Raw genomic sequence first — 18,791 nt, forward strand, 5'->3', positions numbered from 1 at the left:
TTTTCTTGTCCCAAAGAAGTGAGGGCTATAAGCACTGCCCGGGACGCCTACAGATGTAGTAAATGGTGTGGATTGGAAGCTTTTTATTTTTTTGGAAGGGATGCACAGTAAGGATGCCAGGGCATGGGGCCAACATGGTTCAGCGGAAAGAACCCAGGTTTTGGAGATAGCACATCTTTTTCCTAGCTAGGAGGGAACAAAGCATGGTAGTTAAAAGTATGCACTCGAGTCGGATGGCCCTGGAGCCAATGCTGACTCAGCCACCAAAACACAACCTGGGCTGAACCTCCCGAGACTTTCTGTCCCCTGTGAAGAAGCTGGGGGGATCCCCACCCTGGGAGGCTGGCGTGACAAGGCCACAGGATGGCACCACCCGGCACCCAGTCTGCCACAGTGGCGGAAATGTGGCTAATCTTCTCCACGGCCTTTTTTCAAGGTCTTCCGCTGACCTTCTAGGAACGTCTGGTTACATTTTCCAAAACAGCTGTGTGTGTGCTGGCAAAGCACTGCACGCTGTGGACCTTCCAAGGGAAAGACGCCATAAAGACTCATGGAGATTTTGTCAAGGCTTCTGGCTTCTCATCCCCTAAAGGAAGTCCAGGGAACGTGGAAGGTAGTGTCTGCGATTTTACTATTTGAAACAGCCTTCCTCGCCTGCTGAAGAAGTCACACAAGAAACACCTTCGATTCTGGGTCCCTCGGTAGCAGACGTAATAAAGGACTGGAGCTCAGTTACACAAAATCACTGAATATAACAGAAAACTTCTCCTGGTAAATCGGCGGCTGAGCCTCAGGTTAATTCTGCCAACGTTATTCCTTGTGGACCTTCAATTTTCTGAACATATTTTGTTTTAATAATCCCAAAAAACATCAGCATAACCCGGACCCTTAAAAGTATAGCTAGTAGCACTACATCACACATGAAATTTTCTTCCAAAGTGAGAATAAAGACCCAGTGAACAAATGAGAGATAACGTTCAAGGTATATGTGCTACTGCAGAGTAACTACAGTTCCTTATTAGGTTACTAATCACATCATATAGTGGGCCCTTCAATTTTTTATTTCAAAAAGGGTAAAAGAAACCACTTCTGTCTCCTATCCTGCAGTGATAGAATGGTCTGCCTCCAGCAAGAATTTTCTCGACTTCAACAGCAAACACCAGTTTTCTCTTGCTACCCAAGGATCAAATTACTGACAAAAAGTAGAAAAACAAACAGCGGCCTAATAAATTGCTTGTTTTGCAAACAAACTGCCTTCGTGGATGGAAACATAAACCTTAAAAAGTCAATGAAGAAACACGTCTTTATAAGGCCACGTTGCCAGTGCCTGGGCAGCCTATGTTCCCCGCCCAGAGAATTGTCATGTCCATTTTAATAGTTAAGATTTTAAGAGAACATGGGGAACATTAAGAAAGGCAAGAGCTGAAGAGTCAGAAGAATAAGAACTGAGAAAAGCAAATTCAAATCTGGACGCAGTTAAAACAAAACCAGACATCTTTTCCCCTTCCCCACGGTGAGCACTGCTGCATCCAGAAGCGGGGCACCCGGGAGGGCCGCTGCACAGCACCCAGCATGCCACAGCAGTTGGGCATAACTACAGCACAGTAAGGGCCGCCCTGGGGGCTCAGACGGTAAAGAATCTTGAGCATAACTACAGCACAGTAAGGCCTGCCCTGGGGGCTCAGATGGGAAAGAATCTGCCTGCAGTGCAGGAGACCTGGGTTCCATCCCTGGGTTGGGAAGATCCCCTGGAGAAGGGAATGGCTACCTACTCCAGTATTCTTGCCTGGAGAATTCCATGGACAGAGGAACCTGGTGAGCTAGAGTCCATGGGGTGGCAAAGAGTCAGAAATAACTGAGCAACTAAAACTTCACTTTTCACAGCATATAATATGTTATACTATGATAATGAGTCTGAGCAAACTCTAGGAGACGGTGAAGCTCAGGGACACCTGGTGTGCTATGGTCCATGGGGTCGCAAAGACCCAGACACGACTTAGGGACTGAACGACAACAATGATAATAGCATTCTCTGTTTATTTAGCACATACATGCCAGGTATTGCTATGTGTGAATACAGTACACATGACCATGTACACATACATAACATAGATACAAAAATCTATATATTCACACAGAAAACATATTTTACATATTTAACATTAAATATATTAATATATTTACAATTAATACTAAATATGTATGTAAAATCTCATTGAATCCTTAAAATAACCTTGAAGCAAACAACAACCCCATCTTAAAAGATGAGAAAACCGGGATTAGGAAGGTTAGGTAACATTCCCAGGGGCACAGGCAAGACATTAGGATACACACGCAGATAAGTTTTATCTAATTCAAAACCTGGGCTCTTATACACCATATCATCAAAGAAGGTTCCAACAGTAACCCCACCAACACAACCACCTAACCTGGATCAGCCCCAGTTTCTGATCGGAGATACCCCACAGAAAGGTGGGTGATAGACGAGCTGAAGCAGCTCACCCTGCAGATGAGACCCAATTTCTTTCAATAGAAGCACAGCCAGTTCATCCTCATCATGGACCCAACAGTAAATCTCTCAAACAAGTTTATAACTGTGGCCTCCATAAAAGGCATCAAATCTGGGTCTCGCATGAAAAGCCAGCAACCTCGGAAACCCCTCACCAAGTACCTGACCTTAGAGCCTCTTTAGACACCCTTGACTCCTCAGTCCTCCCAGCGGCCTCTACGCTGTAGCTGGAGGAACACACTCCCTTCAGCAAAACAGCCATAAATGCCACTCTTTCATCTCATCCTCCTGCAGGAGCTGGGGGAGTCCCACAATGGATAGAATATTTCATTCACACTCTGTCTGAAGAACAATTTTTCCCATAGAGAAACTGGGTAGTTAAAATTCTCAACCAGATGAGGTTGAGAATAGGCCCCAGATGAGGGCCTATTCATGCAATCTCAAGTCACAAATAACAAAACTATAGTCCATCTCATAATTTTTTTCAATCACAAAATTATTTCTCTCATAAATTTAACCCTTCATTTCTTTTTCCCACTTTATTTTTTTAACTGAAGTATGTTTGCTTTATAGAATTTTGTGAACTTCTGTCATACATCAACAAGAATCAGCCATAGGTACACTCAGGTCCCCTTCCTCCCAAGCCTCCCTTTTTTGATATTATACATCACACTGTAATGTATGTATGTGATCAACCTCTGCCAACAGAAGTTTGTTGAAGAATACAAACCATAACTATCACATACTAAGTGCCAACATCATGTTGGCGACAGAACGGAATTTTAATAATAAAATGCCACAAGGGATATAATAGAAATCACTTGGAAGCTACACATATTTGGTTCTTCCTTGATTCTTTATTCAGGAATCTATAAATACTGCACAGAGCTGGGATTTTAAGCCCTGGGAGTGGAATAGCTCTAGCAAGATCAGAAACTGGCAGTTTCTGCAAAGAACATAGTTCTCCTTTTAATTAAAAAAAAAAAAAAAAGGTTTGTTTTCCATTGCTGACCCTCAGAATGTAGAAAATAGAAAACCCAGGCTGCCTCAATTAAGCTGAGAGGAAGCAAGGAAATATTCTGCTCATGCCTAGGGTAGAGCTTAAAAGTGGAAATGTGACAGAGGCAGCAATGCTGATAATCAACAAAGATGACAACACTCATAAAACTCAGGCTGGACACTGATCGGCTAACCTGTCATCATTTGCAAGTCTCCCTCTTGCACTGAGAACTTTAGCCTCTGCCTGTGAATAAAAGATACAGTGCCAGGAGGTCATGCTGCTCCAGTATATATTAAGGGGCAAAGAGACAGACGTATATACAGAGAGAGAAGTAGCTAGTTTAACAAAACGGGTCCCTTCCTAACTGACAAGAATTCATAATTTATTTCTATTCGCTTGTTTAAAAAAACACAGCAACCAACCAGGCATCTCTACCATACTGTGCTCCTTTTAATTTTAATTCAGCCTCAAGACAATAACTAAAATTACCCCTAGATTGTCAGTAGCTTTAATAATAAGAGTAACGGACTGCCTAAACTTAGGAAACATATGAATCTGATTTCCCCAAAGGTTTGTAGAGTAATAAAAGGCCAATGCTTTTAAGTAGAAAGCAATTTCTCGGTTTTGCGCACAGCCCAGCACGAAAAGAAGGCTCTTGGGCAAGCTTCCACAGCAATCAGCATGGAAGCAGAGATGTTTTCTTTTCCTTTCCCAGTGGTGAAGTTAGAGCTATTGAAGAGCTGCTGCGTGCCGAGCTGCAAGTCTTCTGAAAGGAACTGTTATCTAATCACCACCAGGCCAGGCACTACCATCTCAGTTATCACCGGGTGACCAAGCCATTCCTCTGAGGGGCTGTGTTCCAATGAGCGGGAAGCAAGCATGAGTATTTGACACAGGACACACCCAACACTCAGGGAGGAGAGAAAGCCACTGAACCTATCACCACAAGGGGCACAACAGGAAATAACCCAGGAACCCAGGGTCAGTTAGTTGGCTTATATTAAAAGAACCACACCAAACTCCCCAAAACCGCTTAATTTTAGCAGAGACCTGCTATCAGAATAAAGGCTAGTTTTTCACCTACTCTCTGATGATCTGAGTTTGAATGCTTTGTTGAAGCATCAAACACAAACGCTGCCTCACTCTCCATGCTGTATTTGCGTCCCATCTCTCTGGCCTGCGGCAGTGCCCTTTGTGGGTGGTCAAGGACAAACGGCATTAAAGCCTGTTACTGGGCTTTTCATGTAAGAAGGCTTAATGTGTCAGCTGCATTTTAATCTCAGGATTAGGCGCTTACCCTCGGAAAATTCCTTTTAGAAACATCAATAAGGATTTTTTTTTTAAGGATTGTTTTTTTTATCTTAAAGCCCAATGATGTATAAATTTATTGGTATTTTACATCTGAAATAAAAACCTTTAACCAAGAAAATGAGGCAGCTGCTGCAATGTTAACAAGAAAGCCAAGATCTCTACTGAGGCAATCTAAATATATATCATGCCTTAAAAATAAAAGAACACCAGCTAAGACTCACCACTGCAGGTATGTGTCTGACCAAATAACCAATGCTACAAATCATGCCCTGTATTTTTCTTAAGACTTTCCATACTGACTTCTGGTTAAATACAGTGGACAGACACACATATTTAGTTCCTCTCTCTCCTAAACCCCCAGTACAAACATTTATTGCTTTTTGAAGGTATAAATCCACAAGGACAGAGAAAACAAGAGAGATTTAAATTTTAAACTTTTTAAAGTTGGGAATCAATTGGATAATGGCAACTGATTTTGCAGACCCAAAGAAGCCATATCTTCCAATGTGTGAAACCCCATTCTTACACATGGGTTTCCCCACAGCTCAGCCAGTAAAGAATCCACTGGCAACGCACAAGACACAGGAGACATGGGTTCGATCCCCCGGGGAAGGAAATGGCTACCCGCTCTAGTAGTTTTGCCCAGGAAATCCCATGAACAGGGGAGCCTGGAGAGCTACAGTCCATTGGGTTGCAAAGAGTCAGACAGGACTGAGTAACTGAGCATGAATGAAAGAATTCTTAACTGTGAACTTACACTCAAGAGTCACCAGGAACCGAGAGAAAGTATCTAACATGAAAGGCAGAAACAAACAGGGGGAAAAAAGTAATTTGACACAAATGAGGCACGCACACACACACACAAAAAACTTTAAAAAAGAAAAAACAAAGTATAATTAATCTCCTAAGAGAACTAAGAGAATAGCTAAGAAAAGTGAGTAACAGTCACTCAGTCATGTCCGACTCTTTATGACCCCATGGACTATAGCCTGCCAGGCTCTTCTGTCTATGGAATTCTCCAGGCAAGAATACTGGATGGTGTTGCCATTAAGACTCTATAAAATAGAAGCATCAGAGAACAACAAACCAAAAAAAAAGAGCTGTCAGAAAACAAAAACATAACAAACAGAGAAAATTTAATAGGCTAGAAAGTAAAGTTAAGGAAATATTTTAAGACAACATCTTAGAAACAGAGGTGGGGAAGAGAAAAGATCACAGCACAGGACAAGTCAACATCTAACAGGAATTCTAGAAGGGAAGAATGGAGAAAATAGAGGGGGACGTAAATAACGACAGACTTCAAGAAAATTCCTAAAGTGAAAGAAGTGAGTTTCCAGCCTGAAAATGCCTATTGGGATCTCAGCACAATAAACAAAAACAGACCCTCCCCACCGAGGAATATTATAATGCATTTCAGAACACTGACGATAAAGAGAAGAACTAGAAGTCCAAGAGAAAAAGTCAGAAAGATTGGTCACCTGCCCAGGACTGGGACTTAGGCTGTCTTAGACCTCTCGCCACTAACACTGGAAGTCAGAAGGTAATGAGACGTGCCTCACTATTCTGAGGTTCAGAGGCTTCCAGTCTGGACGTCTACGCCAGCCAGTGCGTGAGCACGCATGCTAAGTCACTGCAGTCCTGTCCAACTCTGCAACTCTGTGGACCGTAGTCCACCAGGTCCTGGGTCCATGGATTCTCCATGCAAGAATACTGGAGTGAGTTGCCATGTCCTCCTCCAGGGGATCTTCTTGATCCAGGAATCGAACCCGCATCTCTTATGTCTCTTGCATTGGCAGGTGGACAGCAGCCAGTCTGTATATTAAATATAAATGTGATGTTCTCAGACCTAAAACAACTCACAGACTTACCTCCTGTGTAACCTGTTTGGAAGATTTTAAAGCATGTGGTTTGCAAAAATAAGGGAATAAACCAAGAAAGAAGAGAATATGGAGTGAGAAAAACAGGGCAGCCCAAACAGAAGATAAGAGAAATCCCCAGAATGCTGTTGAAGGAAAAGTCCATATCAAGGCATGGTGCACAACAGGCCTGGAGAGGAAGCAGTCTAGACGGGGGCAGGGCCTAAGACGTCAGGCGAGAAAGTGTCAATAAGATAAAGTTGATAAAATACCTAAGATATTGGGAAGAGATTCACATGGAAGGCTCTTTGAGGCTAACTTAGTGAGAAGTGCACAAAAATTTTAAAAACAAGACAATTATTAAATCCAAGAAAAAAGTGTGTGCAGGAAAGTTAAGGTAATCGGCATATCTGTGAATGCTGTTTACACAGTAGAAGATAACACCAAATAAACTGGGGGTGAGGGAGGAGCAAGAACACATAGGGGTAAGAGGTCTTGCACAGATCCTTTAAAAATCAAGCTTGTGTAACTTTAATAAAACAAAAGCTAAACTTTAAAAATCTGGAGAAGGAAATAGCAACCCACTCCAGCAGCAGCAGCAGCAGCAGCAGCAGCAGCAGCCAGTTTCTTGTCTGGGAAATCCCAGGGACAGAGGAGCCTGATGAGCTACAGTCCACTGGGTTGCAAAGGAGTTGGACATGACAGAGCAACTAAAAACAATAAAACGTTTCAAAAAGACATCTAATATTTCATTAGAGACATTAATATTTCATTAGTACACCACCTGACAGCTTATAAAGTACTTTCACAGATGTCTAATCATTTAACTTTTACCAAACTCTGCAAGTTAGGTTACCTCCTTTATGGAGAGAACAGAACCACCACAAGGAAGTTAAGCAACTTGATGACAGTGACTCAGAATAACAGGGGCAGAGGCAGAACTGGGCAGAGGGAGGCATGCAGAGGGTGTATTTGAGAGTCACAGTAGGAGCGACTGAACAACAAATGAACTGTACATTCAACAAAGATTACGCTGGTGAAGTTTATGTTTTTTATAACTTAAGGAAAAGAACTATACAGACAGCTCGTCAAAACACTGATGGCTAGACATCACCCCTAGAATTTCAACTCAGTAGGTGTGGGTGGGACCTAAGAAGTTCTACGAAGAAGTGACCAGATGATGCTGATGTTACTGCTCTGGGGACAAAATTTTAAGAACCACTGCTCAGGTTCAAAGGTTCTCAGTCTTGAGTGCGCAGCACTTTCACCAAGACCCCAGACCAAGTAAATAAAAACACGAGGGCAGGAAGTGGGAGAATACCTGGACACGGAGGGTTCTGACAGCCTTAAGGGCGATTCCAATATGCAGGCATTTTGAGAGCCCCTGCCTGGATGCCAATACGCGGTGTAGCATATGTGAGCCCTGCAAGGAGGCCTGGGCTACTCAGCCACATCCTGGCTGTGCCTCCATTTCATCATCTATAAAATAATAGTTATGGAGTTGTTGAGACTGTTAAACAGAATAATCAGCAAAAGAACTCAGGGCAGTACCCATCACACAGTGAACAATAAAGGTATTACTTTTGTTGTTGACTTACAGGAAACAAGGTTGCTCCTGATTTTTCAGCTATGAAATGGGTCAGGTTAAAGACAATGAACAATCTATTAGTATTCAATCCCAGGCCACTAAGCAAGACAAAAAGCTCCCAAGGACCTAAGAACAAAGTAAGGGGGATTAAATCTAAGAACTTTGTATGATTCCCACAAGCATTTGGCAAACCAAGGGTCATTTCTATAGAATTACTAGTTAATCCCTTTACTCTCTGAATAGGTGGTGTTATCTGGAGTATAATGGTAAAAAGCAGGTGTTAGAATCAATACTCAAACACCACCCCTTATTAAAGAAACAACATAATGCAGTGAGTTCACACAGAAGGTGATGCAGGACTCAGAAGAAACTCCTGGAGACGCCTACATGGTAAACGCGTTCTTGTCAAAAGAAACTGAAAATGAAGACAAGGGCACAGTTCAAAGAGGTCTGTTCATTCAAGAAGTATCTGAGTGCCTCCCACACACCAGGCACAACGACGGCGGGGGAGGACACGTCACTCACTGCAGGGCAGAGTCTGTCTTGCAGGGAGGTCTGCCCATGTGGATCTGCCCAGAAAGCAAGCTTTGGGAATGCTGAATCGCACCCTTTTTCCTCAAAAGCACTGTAGGGAGAGGAAAACTTATGGTTTCTGCTCATTTCTTTCTTGCATGTGAAGCTGCATATTGGGGGGAGGGTGGGTCGGTTATAGGTCATCCACAGTGACACAGTGTCTTGAGTCCACAGTCAGTACAAAGAAATCACTGTCTATATCCTCAGAAAGCAACATGACCCTCCAGTGTCTGGGTCATGCCAAAGCTGAGTCCCCAGGGCAAGCCTCCTGCATTAAGTCATTTGAGTAATTTCCCCACAAAACCTCACTGTTAAGGGAATGCATTCTTAATGAAGAAAATAGTTTCTTTTTCTAGACAGAAATGGTTAAAACCTTGGAAGTATTCTAGGGGTGGTCGGAGCCTCTCTGTCAGAAGTTACATCCTCACACCATACTGATGGGTTCAAATCACCTCCCAACCACCCAAGTCTTGGTTTTCTCTAAAGCTCAGAATTATATGCTCTCGTGTGCTCAGTCATGTCTGACTCCTTTGTGACTCCACGGACTGTAGCCCGCCAGGCTCCTCTGTCCGTGGGATTTCCCAGGCAAGAATACTGGAGTGGGTTGCCATTTCCTCCTCCAGGGAATCTTCCTGACCCAGAGACTGAACCTGTGTCCCCTGCATCTCCTGCATTTGCAGGAGGATTCATTACCACTGAGCCACCTGGGAAGCTCAAAAGCTTAGAATTACTGGATCCGATTAAGCAATCAGCAAACATCTCCCAAATGAGTGCCAACTCTGGATACGGCTAATTGTGCCAAGCTTGTGCCCACCAGAAAGAAACAATGCCAGTACGAATGTTCCTCCCAGCAATGTCCCCTAAATATCCCTGGGGACACTCTATACCTGAGAAGCTAAAGATCGGCTTGCAAATCGAATATGTAACACCGCCCTGCTTGTACATGTAGATACTTCCAAACAGCAGGCTTACTTTGCAGAAGTTCTTACCTCACTGCCTCTTTGATTTATTATTAATCCAAGTGCGCCACAGTCATTACACAAAGGTGACGCTGCAGATCAGGAAGCAGCCAGGATATGTGGCTGCTGTTGGTGCTTCCCTCACAGGCCATGTGACTCTGGACTTCTGCAAGCACACCCGTCAGTCTGCTGGCACGTTTGTCTCAAAGATCAACAACAAAAACAAGAGAGAGGGGCCAGCCTGCGTCGGGTAATATTCTAAATGCCCCACAAATACCCCTTAATTTAATCCTTCCCAGAACCCTATAAGGTGGATACGTTTACTCCACACTGCACAGTTGAAAAGACTAGGGCAAAGAGAGGTTAAGTATTTGTCAAAATCTTATGTGGCTAATAATTGACCCCATGCAGTCTGGCCCCAGGATCCATGTTCTTAATCATTTCTTTATCCTGCTTCCCTTACACTTCTTTCAGGTCAAACAAGAGAATACACCCATATATTTATGGCTGATTCATGTTGTTGTATATGTGGCAGAAGCCAACATAGCACTGTAAAGCAAGTATCCTCCAATTAAAAAAAAATTTTTAAACAGAATATAAAGCAAACCATAAAAAGATACAATTATTATTATTACTATTACTATTATTATTTTGCCTCCCAGCATCCACTGATCCTCCCTGATTTCTGTAGTTCTGGTAATGACATTCTCCACTGTCATTAATGCTTCACCTTCAGCTGAAGAGGTGCTGATCTCAGACTCTAGGTGTGAAGCACATGACCTGGGCGATCCAATCAGGAGAGGCCAGTGTCCCTATCCGCAGGGACCGTCTAGTGCTAAGCAACCAGGCCAAGAGTATTGTCTCTGCAGTGTCTTATTGTCTCTGCCATGACAGAAATTTGAAGATGCTGGAGGTCCCACCTGTAGCCCAAGAACGTTCAGCCAAGAATGAGCCTCCCTCCTGACATTGTCTGGATCCCCAGTCTAGTGCTTCCTGAAGCCAGATTTATCTCAAGGCTTTCAACTGCCTGAACCAATTTTTTTTACTTAAGATAGTTTGAACTGGGTTTTCTGTTACTTGTAAAGAGAATCATCCTGATCTCTTTCTAAAACATGTTTCATTCTATCAAGCTATATTCAGCACCACTTCAGTCCTTTCCTGCTCTGAAAATAAAACTTGAGAGACTGAGAAAGTAAATTTTAATTAGCTAGCCTTGACAAATTAAACACTCCTGAAGCTGGAGTTCCTGACAAAATAACTCCATATTATGTAGAACAGAAGATCCAGGGTTTGGGTTTTTTTTTAATGCCATATTTCAAGTGACTTGGCTTATCATCAAATTTGTTTCATAAAAATTTATTTTTAACCAAAACAGTTAACCCTGGAGTTTTCAGCTCTGTAAGGAGAATAACTGTGATATTTCTTTCTTCTTGGTCTTCTGATTTTTCAGTTACCCCCTAAATCCAAACCATTACAAAAAACTACTAAAATGAAGAACAGGGTTGATTTTTTAAAAACATTTTAAACACAACAGAAAGTTATGTATGGATATACATAATTTCTTCCTTGTAAAGAAGAGAAATGAAACCTTAGCCTTATTTATTGATTTTGGTAACAGAAGAAACCAGTATGGAGTTTTAATCACATTCATGAAATTATTCATTGCACCAGCTAACATTCCTTCCCTATAGTTCCTCAGACAAATTCTTATAATTAGATTTCAGAGGAAAGCACCATTGGGCACCCAAATCAAACGTGCTGCCCGACATCAGACGGCTCCTAAGACAACGAGGAAACACCGTCAGGACATTGTGCATTCTCTTTTGATCAGTTCAGTTCAGTCGGTCAGTCGTGTCCGACTCTGTGACCCCATGCACTGCAGCACGCCAGGCCTCCCTGTCCATTACCAACTCCTGGAGTTCACTCAAACTTAGTACACATAGCTAAATAACTATGTGTGACAGCTGGGTAACAGGTCAGTCACCTGTGCAAGTATCTGCCCATAAAACATATATGAGCATATATGAAAATGCTAATTCAGTGAAAATGATGTTAAAAACCAGATTCACATTCCTCAGGCTTCCTTGACAGTTCAGTTGGTAAAGAATCTGCCTGCAATACAGGAGACCCTGGTCCGATTCCTGGGTCAGGAAGATCCCCTGGAGAAGGAACAGGCTACCCACTGCAGTATTCTTGGGCTTCCCTTGTGATTTAGCTGGTAAAGAATCCACTCACAATGCGGGAGACCTGGGTTCAATCCCTGGATTGGGAAGATGCCCTGGAGAAGGGAGTGGCTACCCACTCCAGTATTCTGGCCTGGAAAATTCCATGGACTATATAGTCCATGGGGTCTCAGAGTCGGACACGACTGAGTGACTTTCACTTTTCACATTTCTTGGAGAAAATTTTTAAGTATTTCTCTCTTTTCTATGTTCATTGCATCACCCTCTATGTGTGCTAAGTCGCTTTAGTCATGTCCAACTCTCTGTGACCCCATGGACCATAGACCACCAGGCTCCTCTGTCCATGGAATTCTCCAGGCAAGAATACTGGAATGTGTTGCCATGACCTCCTCCAGGGGATCTTCCCGACCCAGAGATCGAACCCAGGTCTCTTAAGTCTCCATGTTGGCAGGCATATTCTTTACCACTAGCACCACCTGCTCCTATTAAGAAGAGACAAATTTAACAGCCTCGAATAAACAAATAGATAAGCATACCAACAAAGATAGATTAATCTGTTTAACTACATTCTAAACTTTATTACCCTGTATGTGGTTCTTTCCTTTGAGGCTTATTTTTTATTATTATCATAACCTAAGACTGAAGGTTGACTTGGCTTGCTTTGGAGAGCTCTTCAAAGCACACAGCACTATCCAGACAGTCTGTTTTCAAACCATCTTTGTTACCACGTGTGAACAAGTAGGATCTTTAAACACACAATTGCTTATATGATGTCATACTACATATTTTTCTAAAATGGAGTTAACCATAAGTTTGGAGAAGGAAATGGCAACCCACTCCAGTGTTCTTGCCTGGAGAGTCCCAGGGACGGGGGAGCCTAGTGGGCTGCCGTCTATGGGGTCGCACAGAGTCGGACACGACTGAAGCGACTTAGCAGTAGCAACCATTAGTTTACATAGAATGGTTCATCAAAGGTACAAAATTAGCAAAAATAGCCAACATATTAATTTAAAATTGAGGACTTAGTTAAGTGAAAAGTGAAAGTGAAGTCGCTCAGTCGTGTCCAACTCTTTGCGACCCCATGGGCTATAGGCTACCAGGCTTATCCATCCATGGGATTTTATTTCCATAATACACTTTTTTTTTTTCCCCCAAAAAAAGCACAATCCTACAATGGAATTTTAAATTCACAGGGGTTTCTGTAAAGTCCACAGGGGCCAGAATCATATCTATCACCATTTTACACCTGACATACAATAGGCACTCTGCAAATATATTGTATGTTGGATAAATAAATGAATCCATAAAGGCATTAAAGGACTTCCCTGGTGGTCCAATGGTTAAGAATCCATCTTCCAATGCAAGGCACATGGGTTTGATCCCTGGTGGGGGAATTAAGATTCCCACATGCCGCGGGGCAACTAGGCCCTCGAGCCACAAATAGAGAAGCCCCTGTGCAACTAGAGAAAGTCCACTCACGAGCCTGCGTGCCACAGTGAAGACCAGTGCAGCCAACATAAAAAATAAATAAATGAATAAAGACTACTTCACACCTCTGCACGCATGCCAAGTCGCTTCAGTCATGTCTGACTCTTTGCAGCTCTATGGACTGTAGCCCACCAGGCTCCTCTTGTCCACAGGATTCTTTGGGCAAGAATACTGAAATGGGTTGCCATTTCCTTCTCCAGGGGATCCTCCTGATCTAGGGCTCGAACCTATGTATGTCTCTTCTGTCTCCCGCGTTGGCAGGCGGGTTTTTTACGGCTGGTGCCACCTGGGAAGCCTAGAGAGGTTATTATTACTATGTCCTTGCTTTGATAAAGTAAAGAGAAAGTGGCAAACTTTTATGCAAAGGGCCAGATGGTAAACATTCTAGCCATTGTGGGCTATATGGTCACTGCTGCAGATATTCCAATCTCTCTCACAACTGTTCAATTCTGCTGTTGTAACACAAAAACAGTCATAGAGGATATATTCACAAAGGAGCCTGACTGTGCTGTGTCCAAATAAAACTTTATCTATAAAAACAGAATTTGGCTAGAAAATCATTCAGATCGCATGAGAACCACTTTCTTATAGTGAACACTCTATTCTAAAGGCTGGACATTGGTGGACTTGCTAAATTCAGCCAGACATGTTTTGTTGGGTCAAAAACTGGGCAGGACATATATAATCATTCCTCACAGCTCCATCCCTCCTTACTGAGCAACCCTGCTCCCTACTAATTTCCATCATGTTACAAGCCAGTCCCATGCAAGCCTCTGAGTTTACATCCTAAACTTTATAGCACAACTGGTTTCCAGGAATGTGGCCCATATCCGTAACTGTGAATCCATAACCACAAGATAGGCTCCTCAAGAGCAAGCCCATGACTTTCATCTCTTCGCGCTTCATCTAATACCAAATATCAGCACCCAATGAACTTTAAATATGACTGATTGCCTAGTGTTTGATATAGTCAAACTATAGTGTTTGATATAGTTTGATATAGTCTCCTAGGAGGGGCTGCAGAAAAAGTTCTAATCGCTGACAAAAGAATGGACAAGACACATGCCAATGGAGACCAAAGAGAAAAGGGACGTGGTGAGTCACAGGAAAAACGACAGGACTCATCACAGGACTGAAACACCAATCCTTTCCAGCTTGTTTCCAGCAGATACAAGGCTCAACCTTGTATCTGCTCCCAGGATTTCTCCTTCACATCACAGCAAAGCTGGGCAGAGGTTGGACAACTCAGGACATCTCAATCATGACCACAGTGAGGATAAAACCTTGGTTAAAGCTTCAGAGTGCCTTCCCCCAATCACCAGCAACTAACTGAAGGAATAAACTGCTGAATTCACAAATGGAACGCTCTCCAGCAATGAAAATGATCCATCTACAACTAAATGCAACAATACGCAGGCATCTCTGTAATGCATTGTTGACTGAAGAAGGTTGGACACAGAAGAATATAATCTGCGTTGTATAATCATGTTATCTCTCTCTTTCTCTCTCTCTCTCTCTCGCATGTGTGCGCACACACACACACAGAAACACACAAAGAAAAACAAGAAAAACTAATTTATGCTCTTAGAAGTCAAGAGAGTAATTCCCCACCGAGTAGGTCGTGTCCAGTATCGAGCGTCGAGAGGAGGCGTGAGGCGGCGGTAAAAATGCTGCTTCTTGGTCTGCCTCCTGGTGACATAACTGAGCTTAGTTTGGAAGCTGCATTGAACTATACACTTACATCATGCATATTTTCTTACATATATGGTCTATTTCAATAAAAAGTTTAAAAAATAAAATAAAAACATTCCACCACTTGGAAGTGGTCCAGAGAGCCGTATGAAGGCCCCACACAGAGCCCCATAAGGCTCTTGCCTCATATGGAGCCCCAACCTTCCTTTTCATCATCTCAAAGCATAACCAGACAGTGAGAAAGCCAACTAGGTCATTCTGAGATATCTGTAATTCCAGGCTAAGCTCCTTCAAAATGTTAGTGCCCTTCAGAAACTTTACTGCTATCACTAACTTTCTGTTCTAAATGAGAAGTGAGAATATTAAAAAGGACTCCACCGCTCTAAGTGGCTCACTTAAATATACTTCTTTTAAAATAATGCTCTGAATAGTTAACTCCAGTTCATAAACTTCTATGAAGAAATGCTTCAATACTCAGGGAAGTATCTACTTGATACTATGGTATCTACTTGAAGAAGATACCATAAATGAAACGTAACTGAGATTAGAATGTAGAATAGCCAACAGCCACCTTGCAAGAATTACATAGAATTGTAATGAACAGTTGTGTAACTGGCCTCGATATAACTGTAATCAGAACAGAACACACATCTCTAAGAATGCATGTAAAGTTTCAATGCAGGTAGTCAAATTACAGGGCTGGGAATCATTCTGACTCTTTCTAACGTTGATTTTACTATACTAACCTCAACTAGTACCTCAATGGCATTACCGACTCGATGGGCATGAGTTTGAGCAGGCTCTGGGAGTTGGTGATGGACAGGGAAGTCTGGCGTGCTGCAGTCCATGGGGTTGCAAAGAGTCGGAGACAACTGAGCGACTGAACTGAAACTCAACTAGACATCACTACTCATGTTCTTTTCATATTCTCCTGTAAGTTTCGGTTTAGAAAAATCAGTTAAGACCTTTGATCACATTAGATCACAGAGACTGGTCTACGTGTGAAGGCTGATTAGGAAGGAGGAAGAGCAGTAATCTGATCACCTGACCTAAGAACAAACATCAGCCACAGTGGGGCAGACCGGCACATTACCAGGAACAGAGAAAGCACAGGAATCCTCTGCTACACAGGGCACATGCAGAGTGCAAATTCCAATTCTTTATATTCAGATGTTTTTCATACCAAACAAATTCATATTACAGGTCTGTGTATTTAGCAAATCACTGCCTAAATGTAATCATACTTAACTAAATGATTCTGCCATAGAGTTTATGCATGTTCTAAAATGCCTCTCAGGAGAGAATATCCTTATTTTTAGGAACTGTATCCCCAAGAATCGAGGATAAAAACATCATGATCTCTTAAACTTACTTTCACATGTTTCAGCAGGAAAATGTGGAAACCTGAACACACACACAATATGGCAAAATGCTAACAAATGTTAAATGTAGGTAGTGGACACACAGAAACTTGCTGCTCATCCTTTAACTCTTCAGTAAGTTTGAAAATTTTTGTAATAAAAAGACACATGGAAATCCTCACTCACCTTTCAAGTGGATGGCCCTCTTCTTTCCTCTAATCAAAAGCGAATGGCTGAATATGCCCAGAGGCACACTTAGGGATGTTCATGCTGTCCTCACCCTGCAAGAAGAAGCAAAACAGCATGTTACCATCAATGATCTTTATTAAGTTAATGCTATTTCGGTTGACACAATGTTCTTAATCTGTGTCCAGCCTGTAGATTAAAATACTGTTGTAATTATGTTTCAGGCAAGGAGAAAAGTGAAAGCAGAAAAAATCGATCCCATCGCATATTGAATGCAGGGAACAACCACTGGCCTCACCCACTCAAGGAACTTCTGGAACAAAGGAATTCCTCAGTAAATTTCTTTTAATTCACATAAATTTCAGGGCAGTGATGTAGCCCAAACTCCACTGGAACAAAAACTGAGGCTTTATTAAGGACCTGAACTTGACTCTGACTTGGTATTCTGAGGCTACACTTGGAAGGCACTTACTTACCTCGCAGAACCACACTGAGACCTGCTGCGCCTCCAGGCAACGCCCCTCCCAGCAAAGGCATCCAGGGCCGGTCTATTACTACAGGCTACCACACACGCTCCCTCGACCACTGCGCTCCCTGGGCACAGTGACCCAGGGGCCTGCCGGTCACAGACCTGATGCCTCCACCACGCCTCACATTATCTGTTACATTTGATCTTGCCACAGCCCTGTGAGGCAAGGGATGTTTACTGAATGCATTTTCCAGAGAAGGCACATAAGTGTCAGAGATGGTACAGGGCATTCAACTAGAAAACACCAGACGTGAAACTGCTACTTGGACCTTCTGACCCCAAGCTCGGGGCTTATCTCACTATACAGGCTGTCCCCACCTTCCCCAGTCTACCCCTCAACACAGCAGCACCCTGAAAACCAACCTCAGTGCCAAATGACCAAACAACACAGCCACATGTCATTGTGGGGGGTGGGGGGTGGGGAAAAGGGAGTGGGATGGATGGAGGGCACACACACCCTAAGAGTATCTACTAATAATCATTCTTAATAGTATCATGAATATTGTACTCATGATTACCAATTACTATAATTACTATCAGTAATTATACTTCCCTTTGAAACACAATAACCTTTCATGTATTTTTGACATTTATATATATATTTTTATATATATATATATATATATTTCATTTTTCTCCCTTCTTTTTCAAGACGGCACACTATTGGCCAAAGGAAGTAAAACAAGCCTCACATGGCACCCCAGGTAATTTTCACCTCTGCCACAACAATAGACAATTACCACGCGCTGTTGAGGATTTTTCCATTCATTTTTTATAAAAGGCAAAATATAGTAAAATACAACAGGACAGACACCGACTGTTCTGCCAATAAAGATGGAAGCGGTATCAAAACTACTGGAGAAGGGAGTAGCCCTCCCTGACAGCCTCAAGTGGCCCTTCATCTGCTGGTCACCAAAATGCTGGAGGCAATACACAAAGGTTTAGAGGTCACGAGGTCTGCCGTGTGACGGTGCTGGTGTACAAAAGTCAAGGACCCCCTCCCCTGGATTTCAGTCCTGCCTCCTCACTCACTAGCCTGATTAAAAACTGAGAGAACCTCCCCAAGCAGCCACCTCTCCTGTGGGTTGGAATACCTGTTCACAGGGATGTTGAGGCTCACAAAAAAGATAGGATGTGACTTAACACCCCACAGACAAGAGCACTTGGAGCCCAGGAATACTGACCAAGAAGAGCAACACTAAACCAAGGGAAAAAACATGATGTACCTTTGGAAGCAACAACTTTACTCACAGATTTGGGGGAAGGAAGGATAAGCACATGAATCTGTGATACTAACACTATTATGAAACACATACGCATCATGAAGTTGAATGCAATCGTTGCATAAATTTTTAAGCTAAAACACCTACCCTTACTTGCCTAGTTCATTTCTAGTTACACCCTGGCATGTGGAGGAAGGGAGTGAGGGCTGCAATCTCTCTCTTTCCTTAAAGATGGCCTTGAGAGGCAGTGTCAAGCTGGCGGGCATTTTAATATCACAGTACACCCAGAAAACTCCTAATGGTCTCTGTTTCAGAGTATTCTCTTCAAACTCA

General features: G+C 42.7%; 1 protein-coding gene across 20 annotated transcripts in view; it reads right to left on the reverse strand.

The window, feature by feature from the left end:
• Positions 1-18,791, reverse strand: part of SGMS1 (sphingomyelin synthase 1) — a 325,269-nt gene that overhangs the window by 272,821 nt on the left and 33,657 nt on the right. For all 20 annotated transcript variants that reach the window (XM_061402685.1, XM_061402683.1, XM_061402692.1 and 17 more), the window contains one exon: positions 16,707-16,801. The gene's annotated coding sequence lies outside the window, so the exon portion shown is untranslated. The remainder of the gene's footprint in view (positions 1-16,706; positions 16,802-18,791) is intronic.

The sequence above is a fragment of the Bos javanicus genome, chromosome 26 (assembly GCF_032452875.1).
Source record: "Bos javanicus breed banteng chromosome 26, ARS-OSU_banteng_1.0, whole genome shotgun sequence".
Lineage (NCBI taxonomy): Eukaryota > Metazoa > Chordata > Mammalia > Artiodactyla > Bovidae > Bos > Bos javanicus.